We start from the raw sequence: 14,631 nt of genomic DNA, 5'->3' as shown, positions 1-14,631 counted from the left end.
TCAGTACCAGCATAGCAAAGCACAACAGCATTAAAACCTGCTGCTCTGAAATGCTTTCCACTGGGACACATGTTGGGATAATGCATGGCAGGGCTTCCTGCTACGTGAAGATAATGCTGGATGGCAGCATTTCAGGGCTTAGCCGTTTATATCAGAGAGCTGCTGTAGGCCGCTCCCTCTACTTTTTCACTTACATAAACTAAACCATGAATAAGCAGTTTGATAGCACAGCACAGCTGCTTAAGAACTCCATGACTGAATGAATTCTTGACTCCGACGGGAATATTTAATCCGACGCAGCCGCCTGATTCTCTATTCCATGTTAACGGGTGTTGATGCCGTCGCTTGTGACAGCAGTGCCGTCAGGAGTGCAGATGTCAGAGATACTCCATCAGTTAGTGGTAATATGTGATCACACCACACTGACCTCTGGGAAATTGAGTCTTTAATCACGACATCTTCAGACCCTGGCTCCTGGTAAATTAGCATTCCTCAGATGCAATCTAATCTAGCAGCTTCTCCTGCCAATTCATTCGGTGAGAGGACACTGTTTGACTTTGTGCCATAATGCCAATGCAATTCTGATTGATGAGAACAGGCGCCAGAGGCTGAGTGATGTGTCTGTGTTGGGTGTGAGAGCGATAAGCAAGCTCCTCTGTGTGTTTTGCATGATCTCAGTATGTTTTCAAAAGCAAACACAAGAGGGAAAAACATAGAATAACACAAGAAATATTGATCTTTCTTTCTGATCCCAAATCTTGCTTGATATTAATTGCGAATAAGACTTTCTTCTGAGCTGACTTGCATGGTAATTTCTCTCATAACAACGTACAACTATGCTAATAAATCATTAAGCTCAACATTGATGGTTCAGTCTCAAAGTAAACTCAATTTAGTTGTGCAGTGCAAGTGCATTCACATGGATTATTGTGTGCACCTCTCATAATTACATCTCCCCTTAATTTCCCCTAAGTGTAATTTGTTTTACTGTCTTTCTGCCCTGGCCTCACCTACCGTGTGCCGGACAAACATCAAGTCTCTAAAGGATTTAAAGCACTGACAGTCCAGAAGCCATTACAGTTCACTGAGAGGACTTTTATATACAGGTTTTCATTTGTTTAGCTGTGTCCTCCTAATGAATATACATGCTTGACCTTTAATAGACACAAAACAACCAGCGCCATGACAGTAAATACCAACAGAATTCAACATAGCTGCATAAACAAATTGAATTTGTTTGGTCTCGGATTTGTTTTCTGCATAATTCTATCATGAATCTGCATTAGCTTATGTAATGTGTGTCTGGATTTGATTTGATTCTTCCAGCGTCAACACAGGAAAACAGAGCCCATATTAAAAACTGCTGAAGTTTCATGTCTTTTTCTCTCTGCCAGGCTCAAACGGGGACAGTTCCAACGAAATTGAAATTACAGCGGCCATTGTAAAATAAATCCATACTTGAAGATGTATCATTAACCCAAGGGGAAGTGAAAAGGAGCTACAATATAATATGAGCTTAATTCCATCATTACTGATGACGGTAATTACCATTAAAGCTTTTTATTATCATAATCATTATTACAGCACCAATAACAGTAACTGTGACCACAGGGAGAGCAAGGGTCTGAAGAAGAAGCAGAGGATCCTGTAATAAGTTTATTGCCATTCATTAGTGAGGATGGAAGACGTTCCAGTATGAGAAGTAGAGAGGAGGAAGAAAACACGTTGCCATAATATCATCACAGCTTAAATACATACACATACATTTTTAGTATTTGGGAAATCTCACTAGTGAGACAGCTATGCTAACTCAGACTACACAAAGTTTGGTCTTGCTGCTGGTGAGAAAGATTAAAATACTTCTAGACATCACAAACAGAACAAAACTTTACTCATAACAAACTATGTCAATACAGGATTTTATAAGTGTTATTTATCAGCTGCAGGGGATCATGAAAAAAACAACCTGCACAAAAACAATGTGATGCATTTTCCATCCAAAGCCATCAGGCTGCCTCCTCTATCAGCTGTCACCAAAACCCACGCTGAAAGACGGATGTTAATCACCCAAACATCGATCGTAGAGCCTGATAAACTATTGTACTTTATTTAACAGCCATACACACACAGTAACAGTGTGGGCTGTCTTTCTCACCAGTTTCTGTGTAAAATTATCCACCACCTTATTAAAATCCTGCAGTCTGACCAGATCAGTAGATGATTATGCTGTCCCGGCTAATGATAAACTTTTCATATTGATAGCCTCATAAGCTCTCATCATTCTGGTTTGATCTGTAGACTGTGTGATGTTGCTTGGAAACTTGTCTTTTGGACTTTCATTCATCAGGCGGCCAGAAACATAACTAGAAATCAATGCTAATGTTGCACTAAACAGACTCCTTAATACACTGACAGTATGTCAGGGTTGTGTGTCTGTCAGTTCTGCTGCCCCCAACTGGCCAAAACAAAAGGGACATTGAATGAGGCAGGTTTTAATCTGTTTAAATGTGTGTATTTCTTCTTCAGGGATATGCACATAAAGAAAAACAGAGCTGGAATTTACTTCCTACTCAGCAAAAAGAGAAATCAGCTTCAATCAGTTGTTAATCTCTATCTCACACTTTTGTATTGCGGCTCTTATCCGGAGGAACAGTAGAATATTCCTTGTAAACACTGTAATTAACTAAGGTCTCATGTGCTGACACCACAGCTTTTCACAGTAGCCTTTGAATGTCCAACTTTGTAAAATAAGCAAATTAGTAACTATGAGCAAGAAGTGACATGCTAGCTAGAAGCAATAGCATTTGAAGCTTCTTTCTATTTTCTCTGTATTGTGCCGTCTACTCTCCCCTGTGCATGTTCTCCAGATAATTTTATTCAAAAATAGTTATTGAAGAGGGAAAAACACTAACATGCTTGCTAATATTTAGACAGCTCGCTAGTTGCAACTCATCTATCAAGAATACATGATTACAAAGTTACAGGCAGGAGCAGCCTACCTGATAATGCTATAGCATTAGCAGCTAACGTTACTTTCAAAGCACACTAGCTTACTCCTGTCGAAGAGAATAACGGAATCCATAAACTGTTTTATTTATGAGGAAATTTCGTCCATATAACATAGAAAATAATACATTTAACTGACTGTTGGACCCACAGTACTAGTCAAAAGATTGGACACACCAAATGTGAAAGTGTGTTTAAACTTTTGGCTGGCACTGTATGTGAACAATGAGCAGTTGGCAGCATTTTGGTGTAAAATTCTTCCTCCATTGGGACTGCTCTAATTGTACCCAGCAGACAAAACAACCTACACACATAGGTTGTAGCCAGCATTTTAAAAATACTGAGGTACAAATTCCCCCAGCACATTTTAAATAACAATCAAATATTTTTTTAACCAAAGAAAAGTTAAAGAAATTTATTCTAAATCCACCATTTACTATTTAGTTCCGCAAGTGTAGACTAGACCTGACCTGTAGCACTGTCTTTCTCTATTTTTTGGATGCATTTACTCTGACTCAATCGCATTTGGACACTCCTCTCTCTCTGAGCTGCTCAGACCCATATATGGGTCCTTTCATTAATATTTTTCGTTCAAAGATAAGGCTTTACAATCACTTTGCAGCCCCAAGGTGACCCTTGAGATGTACTGTCTTGTGATAGGGAGCATCTAGTATTCTGCATACGGCACACAGCGCTGGAATATGTATGAATCACATTATGCCTCTAAAAGCAGAATTAAATTTCCTTTTTATCTTGACTATTGCATTCTTTGTAACTGTGAATACACCTGATAAAAATCCAAATCACAAAAGCAAGACATACATTTTAAATAACCCACATGAATATTGTTAATTTCTGAGCACTGCGACTGGCCTTAGGTAAGCTTATCTATTACTGAGGCATTCAAGTGGTAATTAAAGTATCTGCAGGCAAGTTGTGGAGGCGTTTTATCAGGCAATGCAAGCAACTCAGCCTGTATGAGGCATAGACCTTTGTCAGCCTAAATTCACCGTTTCTAAATAACAGGGATTTGTGTTTCTTAAAATCAAGGTAATTATTTTGTATAATGGGTTTCCTGGTGTATTTTTTCATTTTAAAGCAAAGAAGTGAACCTTGCTAATGTACCATTTGGCATCTATGAATAAAATTTGCATTCACTGCCCTCTTTAATCACTCACAGTTGTTTGTGTAAATAAAACGTACCTCGCCGACTAAGTGAAAATGATCTGAAGATCAGGCTGTGGATGAAAGCAGAGCATTCTGTATACACACCAGCCAATCTGGACAGATATCAGATCTGATCCACATCTCATGCTGAGCCACATCCGCGTGCACTGCAGCTCTTTGACCTTGGATGTTGCTCAGTGGAAGAGTACATGTTTCACATGTATGATGTCCAGCGTTTGATCTCCCAATTCATTATGAAAGCAGGGTGATACTGAGTCATAGGGCATCATCTGTAAACCAGAGAAGCCGCTCACAAGCTCTTTAGGGTCTTTGCTCTGCTGACCCCAGTGATGAGAAAATGTCTCCACTGGGATGAATAAAAATGGTGTGTGGACAGCCATATTAAATTATATCATGGCTTGGCATTCATTGTTGATGCAGCTTCTGCTCCTGGGAACCAGTGCAACCACTTTCCTCTACCCTCATGGGATTTATTGCACCTCCTACCCAGCAGATATTTCTCATTTGAGCTCCTAAGAAATCCCTTGATCAATCCCCTTGAAATAACCCAAGATAACATTAATGTACCGTTGTCTAAATAGTATGCTGTTGGAGAGCACATTCTCTATCAGATACAGTCTCTGAGCAGACCCATTAGTGGGATTAGCAAATAGCTTTTCAGTAAACGAGGCAATGATTGACCTTGCAGTGACACTAAGCAGAACTACCTGTGAACTCAGCTGATGCTCACACAGCTCACCGAGTCTTGCACTACACGGCTCTGACATCCTGCAGAGTGAGCTGTGAAGCACAGCTGACTTAAAAGTATGACTAAACAAAGACATCACTGTTACTGTGCCTTTGATGATGAAACATGCAGTTTGCAGAAAAACCCTCTCTGTGCAGAAACACCAGCGCTTTCCAGCAGAGCGACGGCTGCTTTTTACTGTTAGGAATTTATTTGACAGAACAGGTTGGTTCTGATTATTTTTGTGGTACCCACCTACTCCAGGGTAGTCTACCCCTGATGTAGGTATACTTAACCATAACTGAAATGCTAATACCACAGATATTAATTATTTTCTTTGCAATTTGGACGTACTTTGTTGTGTCTTAAATGATTATTCTTTATCTATAACTGGAAAACGTAAAAATGTAACACATCCAAGGTAAACATCAGTCTCAGTGTGAGATCTCTCTAGATGCACCATTTTGCTTCGACAATCAACAATCCCAGAGAGAAATCTATCATAGCAGAGGCACAGATACCAATCTCAACCGACAGTGGTCCCAATAGACCAGCATGCAATGCAGCCACAAAAACATATTGTGTTTAATCAAGGGACAGTTCTCTTTAACCCAACAAGTTGAAAGCAACAAGTTCACACTTCTCCTCCTGGGCCAGATGGATAAGAGTCTTTTCAGAATAATGGAAGTCCCAGAAGCCCTGAGAGGAAAGTAGAAACTCTAAAAATGTTAACTGTAATACTTCACCATATAAAATATATACAAAGAAATGAATTACAGTGAAATGTTACAAAATTTTGTGGAACAGATTTTTTTTCTCTTTAAAGCAGCATTCATCATTTTTCTTGGCCACTTGGAGGCAGAAGCTGTAAACATTGACATATTATCACCTTATAAAGGTGTTCTGGCTAATGTATTAATGTTGCTACACATCAGCAGATACGCAGCAACATTAACATTCATTTGGAGTCGTGTTTATGTCCACCAGATGAATGTAAACCTATGATCACTCTCCTGTTAGCTCTGCTTTGGTCTCCACCTACTCTTGAAGGAAGTGTTGGACTCTGAGGGGCGAAAAATATAAAAGACACCTGATACATTCAATGGGCGCCCATCAGCATAGAACAACGATGTATGTTAGGTAAAAAGGCTACATTGCCAGTTAAGATTAATATGATAAGTGGTGACTCAGAATGTAAGGAAAACAACACTTCTGTATTAAAAAGAATGTACTTTTTAAACATTTATTTTGAAAAGATGTCTGTAATAAAATACAGGGAATGGATAATGTTTTAAATGTATATTTCTCAAAACAAATCTGTAGTAAAAACATGGAACTATGGAACTGGTCTTGTCAGGCAAGTGAAGAGTAAGATTAGTGAAATAAAAGGAGAATTCTTTTGGCCATGAGTTTGTGAATGTTAATGACCTTGTTATGATCAGTTGGTATGTCACTCTCAATGGACAACAGCAGAAGATCTGAGAGCCTTCCTTCCCCACATCTGTTTCCAAGCTGGGTCTTGATCAGCTTCAGTTTGGAGAACGATCAGGCAACCGATGCAGTTGTCACTGGTAATGCAGCATATATTTTGAGGAGGTTTGTCAGCTTTGGGAAGACTGTGTCCACATCATTTTCTTTAAGCCTGGATATTTCTGGTAGGGAGACCATAGGAAGAGTGGAACACCTTCAGTTCAGTGACAATACTGTCTTCCTCAATGTCACAGAATTGGCAATCATCCTTGAAAGATTTGGCAGCTGTGTCATTTGTCATGCCTTTCCAGTTACTTGGGGTGGTAAGGCACTAACATACAGCACTAGAACTGCACCAGCCCTCTTGCCTTTGTCATGTATGTTTTTACCTCCTCCAGGGTAGTTATGTTTTCACTCCTCTCCATTGTTTGTCTGTTAGCAGGGTTACTCAAAAGCTTCCCTTCCAGATTTCATAACAGGATACATTAAAACTTGTGGCAGTCCCCCCTATCTTATTTACATTAGATGTGGAAATTAATAAATATGTAAAGAAATCAATACATGTACAAAAATATAATTATTTAATTGTTCATTGGCCATTCATTAATTTATTCTTTCTTGGCAACATTTTGATGATCGATCAGATATATTTTGGGACTTCTAGACAAGATGTTATTCTCTTTTCCTGTTTGTGGGCTGATATTACAAAAATATTCATGTGTATTTTTTATGAATGGGAAGTCAGTTTGTTTCAGGAGATGCAACTGATCCGCAATTACTTTTATTTATTTGACAAAATGCTTTGTAATTAGGTAGAAAAAATAGGGCTGTGGCCTTAGTTTTAACCTTTATTCTGTACAAAAATAAATCATTTAAATAATAGACTGCTGATTTACTTTGCCAGGATTGACTCCACTATGTCTATATGCGCATGTGTGTATGTGTTTATACTGTTGGCAGGGTGTAATTACTGTGCTGTGCCTATTTGCATAAGTAATTAGTACTGACAGACACTGGTCTTGTACAGTGTTTAGTCAGCCAGCTGAATGCTAACAAGAGGAAGGACTTTAAATGTACAAAGTGAGTGTTGGCCTTTTTTCTAATTTGCTATTAACATGCAAGAAAAAAGCATTACATGAAAGACAGGTTAAAAAACAAAAGCCGAAACATTAAAATTCAGTGTCTCACCAATTGTGAGATTAAACCGCATCGAACTGCCAGCTATTCAACAAATGCCTCGCCCCGAGTGACACCCAACAAGCCCAAGAAACTGTGAGACTGTGAGATGAAAACAAGCCAGATTAAAATTATTTCTGGGAAACTAAGTTTGGTTGCAATCTCCACGACGAACTCAAAGAGCGTAATGAAATAAAGCAGCTCGATGACATGAAAGTAAAAGTGGTTGCTGGGTTCAATGATTCCATGTTGGTGAGCTGCCTCTTCCCTCATCTGAGCTGACACTGTTGTTACAACCCCCTAAGGTGATACAGCCAGTGGAAAGGGTGATTTGTCATGATTGGGTAAGTGTACACTCCTTCCAAGTGTGTGTGTGTGTGTGTGTTGGAGTCGATATGTTTCCGGCCGGGAGGGAGAGTTTGAGCTGACAGTGACATAATTCACACGTGTGAGCTTTCATCTAGTGTGAGAGAGAGGGTGTTAGTGAGCTTATGTGTTTGCAAGAGTGTGTATCCGTGAGGTTTTGTGTGTACGTGTGTGCCCATGCACCCAAACAAAATGTTTGCGCCCACGTATTTCACTTACCTTACAGTGTAAGACAAGGTTACGGTTATTAAAGAAGCCCAGAGCAATTCTCTTGGCAGCGGTTATTGTGTCCTGCGATTATCTCCCATCAGCCCTGAGCCGTCACATCCTCCACAATCCCCCACTGAAATGAGCCTACCGCCACTTAATTTCATTGTCGATTATCTTCCAGAGCGCAGGGAAGAAGATAGAAGTTCTCCTGTAATTAAGTAAATTGGAAGTGATAGGAGTGAGGAGGAAGCCTCTGATGTAATGCAAAGGTTGACCTTGTATTTCTCCCCAACCTCTCTTGACCTCAGCCTGCCCCTCTCTCTCTCCGTTTTCCAAGTAACAGCTCTTTGATTTATGGATTTTGATGTTTGATTATTGCTAAAAACTTTCATCAGCTTCAGTTTCTGTGGAGGGAATATAACCCATTTCTTCTCTTCCTTCATCTCTCTCGTATTTCATCCACATGGACACATTCATACACTCACATAAACAACACATGCAGAGTACCTTGAGTCGAGCTTGAATAATAGCAGCTATTAATCTCTTGGACACTTGAGGTTTGATTAATTTTCTGTAAAACTAGCTTTGACACTGTGCATGATTTCTGTCATTTTTTTGCTGTATGCCTGTGTTCAGCATGGATTTGTCTGATAGACGGTAGGACAGCAAACAGAGCGAGCTTATCGGTCCAGAAATGACAGGGAGAAATTGACAAGGGAGATGAGACGATTATAGGTCAGACAGAATGAGAGTAACATAATGACTGTGTAAAAACCTAACAATCACATCATGTGGAGATTCAGTTGTTAAGAGGAAAATTCCACTTTATTACAATTTCGACCTTATTTTTGTAAATTTGCTCATTTTTTCTGTCAGTTATGATAACAATAGACTCAAAGATTTAGAGAGACTTGGTAACTTTGCTGAAAAGGGGTAAAACAAGACAAGAACACAGCAGTCGATCATACAGGCTGGAAACAAACCCCCAGATTAGTCAGATGTGTTTGGAAGAGAAAACACAAGCTAACGGTAAAATGAATTCCCAAAATATCTGTTGTAAACATCCATCACAGTTTACAGACTGACTTCTTGGATCAACTAAGAGTCTACAGCTATGCTAGTGGCTCTGTGAGGCTATTAGTTAGCATAGCAGTGCTTTGAGCTTATATGAACATGCTAACATTCTCACAATGAGAATGCTAGCAAGTTGATATTTAGCAGGTATGATGTTCACCATGTTTAAAGTGTTAGTTTAGCATGCTAACATTTGCTAATTAGTACTAAACACAAAACACAGCTGATGCTGACGGAATTATCATTAGTTTTGCAGGTATTTGGTCATAAACTTAAGTTGAACGATCAGGGGATCAAAGTTTTTACAATTCATTCTCTGAGGACAATGAATGTATGTATCGGATTTTATGCCAACCCATGTGATAGTTGTTGAGATATTTCAGTCTGGACCAGTGTGGTGGACCAACATTACCATCCCTAGAACCATGCTGCTAATGTAGCTAAATGTGTCTTTTGAAGTTCACATTTACTGTATTTTCATTCTTTTGTGATGCAGAAAAGCACAAGCACAAGCATTTCAGTTGATGTCTTGCTCAGTGTCCAGCTCAGTGATTGTCACAGTCCAGCCTCTTTTAAACAGGTGAGCAGTGCCAGGTGTACGTAATTAGAACCAATCAAGCACTGGAATAGAAATGGAACATATAGAGCAGGTTACAAGCAAACCAAGTGGCATCACATTTACTTAGGGATACTGGAGCCAACAGGCAGACAAAGAAATAGATAAATAATAACAAAGGTTAGGCATCTAAAAGATTGTGGTAAGGTTAATAAAAGTTGATTGTTCATTGCCATTTTTTTGCCATGTCTGACTTCTTTTTCACAATGTTATTATAACCTATAGAGATGACCAACGCAACACAATGAAAACATGAAAATTCTACTTTTTTTGTCAGTGAAGAGGGAAAAGAAATGTGATTAAGGTGATTTCAGTCAAGAAAGTGCCTTTTTATCTAGATATTAAATTGACAATTACTTAAATATTGTAACTTAAATACAAAATGTAACAAGTAGTTAAAAATACTGTGAGCTGCGGGCAATTAGTAAATGTAAGATAGTTGGTGTCAAATCCAGATCAATAGGAACTTATTTTTTATGCGTATCCACGTGCAGAAACATCTCAGGAAAAAAGCCTTTACCATGACAGGCACAAAGTTTTTGCATTTTCCTCCGTACTGTTCTCACAAAACATTCTGTGTTGACAAGTTCGGAGAGAAATGTCTAGCGAGTGCAAGAGGGGAAAAAAACGTCTGTGAGGGTTTCCCCCCCCCCCCCCCAAACTCTCTGTCTAAAGCTTTGCTGTCTGTCAACAGCGTAGAGCCAGCCAAACAGTCTCTCAGAGGCATCTGCTGAGGATTTCTCAGGCCTCGCAGCAAGAGCGGAACAGACAGGAGGAAAGTGCGAGTGAGGGAGGCAGATAGAGTAGATGGAGGCTTAATCCTGGCTTAGATTATCAGAGGGAGGAAGAGATGGGAAAGGCGGCGGGAGACAGAGAAGTGGGACCAGAAAGTGAAGGGCAATAAACAAATAGAGAAAAAAAGAGACAAACAGCCGACAAGTATGAGGAAAAGAGTATGAGTAAGACAGAGCCTGCTATTATTCTCGTAAAACACCTTTATGTGTCACAAGTGAGTCTTTTTCAGCCATCTATCTCCACTCTACAGAATTTTCTGCCTTTAAACTTCTTGGAATTGTTTTTTTCCCCCGTCTCTTCAGGCATGTTCCCACTGGTTTGTCTCTGAAGTGCAAAATTGTATGTGAGATGTGGGTCAGGTAAGGAATGAGATGGATGTGGTTTTAATAGAGATTAATTACATCCTAAATGAAGCACTGAACTTCTCAAGGGTCCTTGCCAGAGTGGTTTGGACTACGCTAATGATAGAAAAACTCTGTTTAGTCTACAAGCAAACCACAATAGCAATGGGTGGACAAAAGTAACTCAATATAAAAGCAGCCTAACCTCATAAATCAATGTTAAAAGTCTTAGTGCACTCAGTTGTGGGAAAGTCAATGACCTGATATAAACCCAAGAGGTTTACTTACACCGGGCAGAGAAGAAGACAAAGAAGTTGGGAATTAGCAAACTTCAACTGTAGATGACAAATTTCTCAACGGAATATTTCGGCATTTTGGGAAATGTGCTTATTCGCTCTCTTGTGTGATAAATGAGGAGACTGACACCACTTTCATGTTGTGTGTTAAATATGAAGCTAGAGTCAGGAGATTATTATTTTAGCCTAGCATAAAAACTGAAAGCATAATCCCTACAACAATAAAACACTGTCAAACTCTCTTTTTTATGGACAAAGAAAAAGTTTCAAGATCAAGGTGTAATTATTTTGCAATCAAAAGAAAATATGGCTTAAAGCTGGCGTGTGGGACTTTTGTCTCACCCTTCTGGCAGTGAGAGTAAAGGGGCTGTGACTGCCTGAGTACAAAGAGATTACTAGGAGGAGGGGAGGACATTTCTCTTCATTTGATAACGTTAAAAGTAAAGTTAGACTTCTCTGTTGGCTTCCCGACTCATTTTAAAAAAGATGAGAGAGCTGAGAGAACCATTGAGCGGGGAGAGAGAGAGCAGTAGCTTAGCCAAATGATTTCTAGAGGGCGTTCTTCCCGTTAGCCACGCTAGCTAACGGGAAATCAAAAAACAAGTTTATTCAGGTAGTTTACTCAATGCAAATAAGACATAGTGTATGCAGATATAAGTAGTGTGTCATCAGATTTGCCTGTGCAATATTCCACATGTATCATAGCAATAAGACAATAAAAAGAGGTTGGCTACCTAACAAATTATTATATGATATAGCTACTGATAGCTACCAGGGGGAAAAAAGTGCTATCGTCTTCCTCTTTTGGTTGTGCAATGGTTGACGCACTTCCTTTGTGCCGTAAATTGAGCCTTTGTACCATTATTCTATAGCCATTACATCAAGCAATCAACTTTTACATCATAATGATAAGTTAAAGCCAAAAAGTTGTGTCTTCCCACTTTAATATGCTGAGATCATGAGGGAATTATTTTGTTATCATGAGACCACCTCAGGCCTTTCATAAAAACTGTGGATCTTAGATTGGAGAAATGGCAAACAAAGATCAAACATAGATGTAAAATGAAGCAGCTTTCTGTCCTGGGAAGTTAAATTTCTAACTGTAAAAAGAGTTCATGCTTTGAAGAGTTTGATTTGGTTCTTTGAGTACATGCAACAATAACAAATTAACTATTTTACCCCAAGTATCTTGCAGTGTAGCTGGAGGCCCTGCAGCTTCATTTCGCTAAGCTCTAATTAAGACAAGAAGAAGGAGTTAGTATCCTCCTATCACGTCAGAATGATTTCAAAGAGGCCAAATTCTGTATCTTTAGAGTTTGGGCATAAATATGAAAAGACTGCAATCACTGCTTTTGTATTTGGAAGGGAGTTGTCTTGCTATGTACTAAATATAAATACAAGAGCTTGTTGTGCAAAGATTGTGAATAACAAGACAGTTTTATGCTCAATAATGAAGTTTCAAAGCCGCAGTGTAGTTGTACACCCGTCTGTTCGCATACATCATTCATAAAGACAATGAGACAGAGCACAGTGACACACTATACCAGTGATTAACAACCAGAAGTATTTGTACCAGGGGAAACTTCAGTGATTAAGTGGAAATATTGTGGAGCAGCTCAACTAATTAAAAAAAAAAAAACTAAGAAATTATCATTTATTTAAAAAACAGTCACATATTTGTGTCGAGGGGGAAATAAACATCCAGTCAGATGCTGATCTTCAGTCATTTTTTTTGTCTAAATAACCAGTAAGCTGCTATTAAAACTAGTTAGCAAGTTCAAATAATTAGCTAAAAGTAATGTTCAAACTGTTGCATAGTAAGCTAAAAGAAATGGAGAAATAATACACTTAAACAGTTGAAAAAATTGGCTAGAAGTAACAGATAAACAGCCTAAAGTCCTCCTCTGGTCCAAAATGTGTTTCTTATTGTTCCTTCAGTTGGATGTTTGAGCTTCACTGTGCAAAATGATGCATGTGCAGAGATTCACACTCGAAAACTGTTTTCACATTTATCTGCTGAAGTGAGAAACAAAAAATATTTGCATATTCATAGATGCAGGATTTTTCAATGTGGGAGAAGGAATGGATGTAATTTTAAGTAATTCTGTAATTGAAGTGTTCTTGTTGGGGGAAAAAAAACAAATTATTCAAAGCAAAGGATTTTGAGATGTATTAAAACATGTCTGCAGGGGATCTTTAAATATTCAGCTAAAAGTAATTGGATAAACTGTTGAAAGAGTTATCTAAATGCAATGGATAAACAGTTTAAATAATTAGCTAAAAGTAACAGATGAATGGTTGAAATGTCCAGCTTCTGCCAATCAAAGTGGCAGTAGTAGGAATGCAAAAGTAACTAAACCAACCTAAACATTTCAAATTCAATTGTTGCTTAACATCAAAACTCTGTTTAGTCTACAAGCAAACCACAATAGCAACGGGTGGACAAAAAAACATAACTCAATATAAAAGCAGCCTAACCTCATAAATCAATGTTAAAAGTCTTAGTGCACTCAGTTGTGGGAAAGTCAATGACCTGATATAAACACTGAGAGGTTTTCTTACACCAGGCAGAGAAGAAGACAATGAAGTTGGGAATTAGCAAACTTCAACTGTAGATGACAAATTTCTCAACGGGTCACTCTCTTGTGTGATAGCAGATCAATTGTTGCTTATCATCCAACCTTAAAATCAATTGAACATACGATACTGTAAAGCATTGAACTGCCTCTGTGACTCTTTGGAAAGACTGGGTGAGCTCTTCTGTTTGCCTGGATGCAAGCGGATGAAAGGACCACAAAGATTACCTTCATTTACATCAAACAGACACACTCACAGATCCTCTGCACACTGCGTAGCCCTCAGGACATGTAAATATATGTAGCATACTTTCCCCAGGTATGCTGAACTATAAAAACACTGACATCAAATACACAGCAAGCCCGTTATGGGAACCTTGTTCCTTCACCTGCTCTCTGAATTGAATCATCTTGATATCCACGAGCCCATCATGTATTTATGAGACTCCACTCACATGCAAATATTCCTCCAAAGCTTGCAGTTGGTCATAAATATGAGCCTGCTGATAAAGGTGAAGTTGAGCTCCGTTCTGCCATCAGTCCCAAGAGATTGGCTTCCGTCCCGGAGCGTTAAGAGTTAATTTATCGCTCACGCAATTCAAATTCAGCCCGGCTGTCACACTTATCACTGTCAAGCGCCGGTGCTGCCCCTGCCTCACGTCCTGATGTACGCTTCCTATTTAAATCCCATCTATCTGTTATGGATGACAGAAAATAATTCATGCTGCTGAAACGCTGTCATCGACAAGGACAGTCTCTCCTGGCAGATATCAATATTAATGCCAGATAT

General features: G+C 39.0%; 1 long non-coding RNA gene across 1 annotated transcript; it reads right to left on the bottom strand.

The window, feature by feature from the left end:
• Positions 1-6,146: 6,146 nt before the first annotated feature.
• On the bottom strand, positions 6,147-13,099 carry LOC137177233 (uncharacterized). The gene is made up of 2 exons (XR_010926018.1): positions 8,153-13,099; positions 6,147-6,573 (listed from the first exon to the last, which is right to left on the bottom strand). It is a non-coding gene; the product is annotated as an uncharacterized lncRNA (long non-coding RNA).
• Positions 13,100-14,631: the final 1,532 nt, after the last annotated feature.

This window comes from Thunnus thynnus, chromosome 24 (assembly GCF_963924715.1).
Source record: "Thunnus thynnus chromosome 24, fThuThy2.1, whole genome shotgun sequence".
In the NCBI taxonomy this organism is placed as follows: domain Eukaryota; kingdom Metazoa; phylum Chordata; class Actinopteri; order Scombriformes; family Scombridae; genus Thunnus; species Thunnus thynnus.
This window is presented reverse-complemented; position numbering and strand designations above follow the sequence as displayed.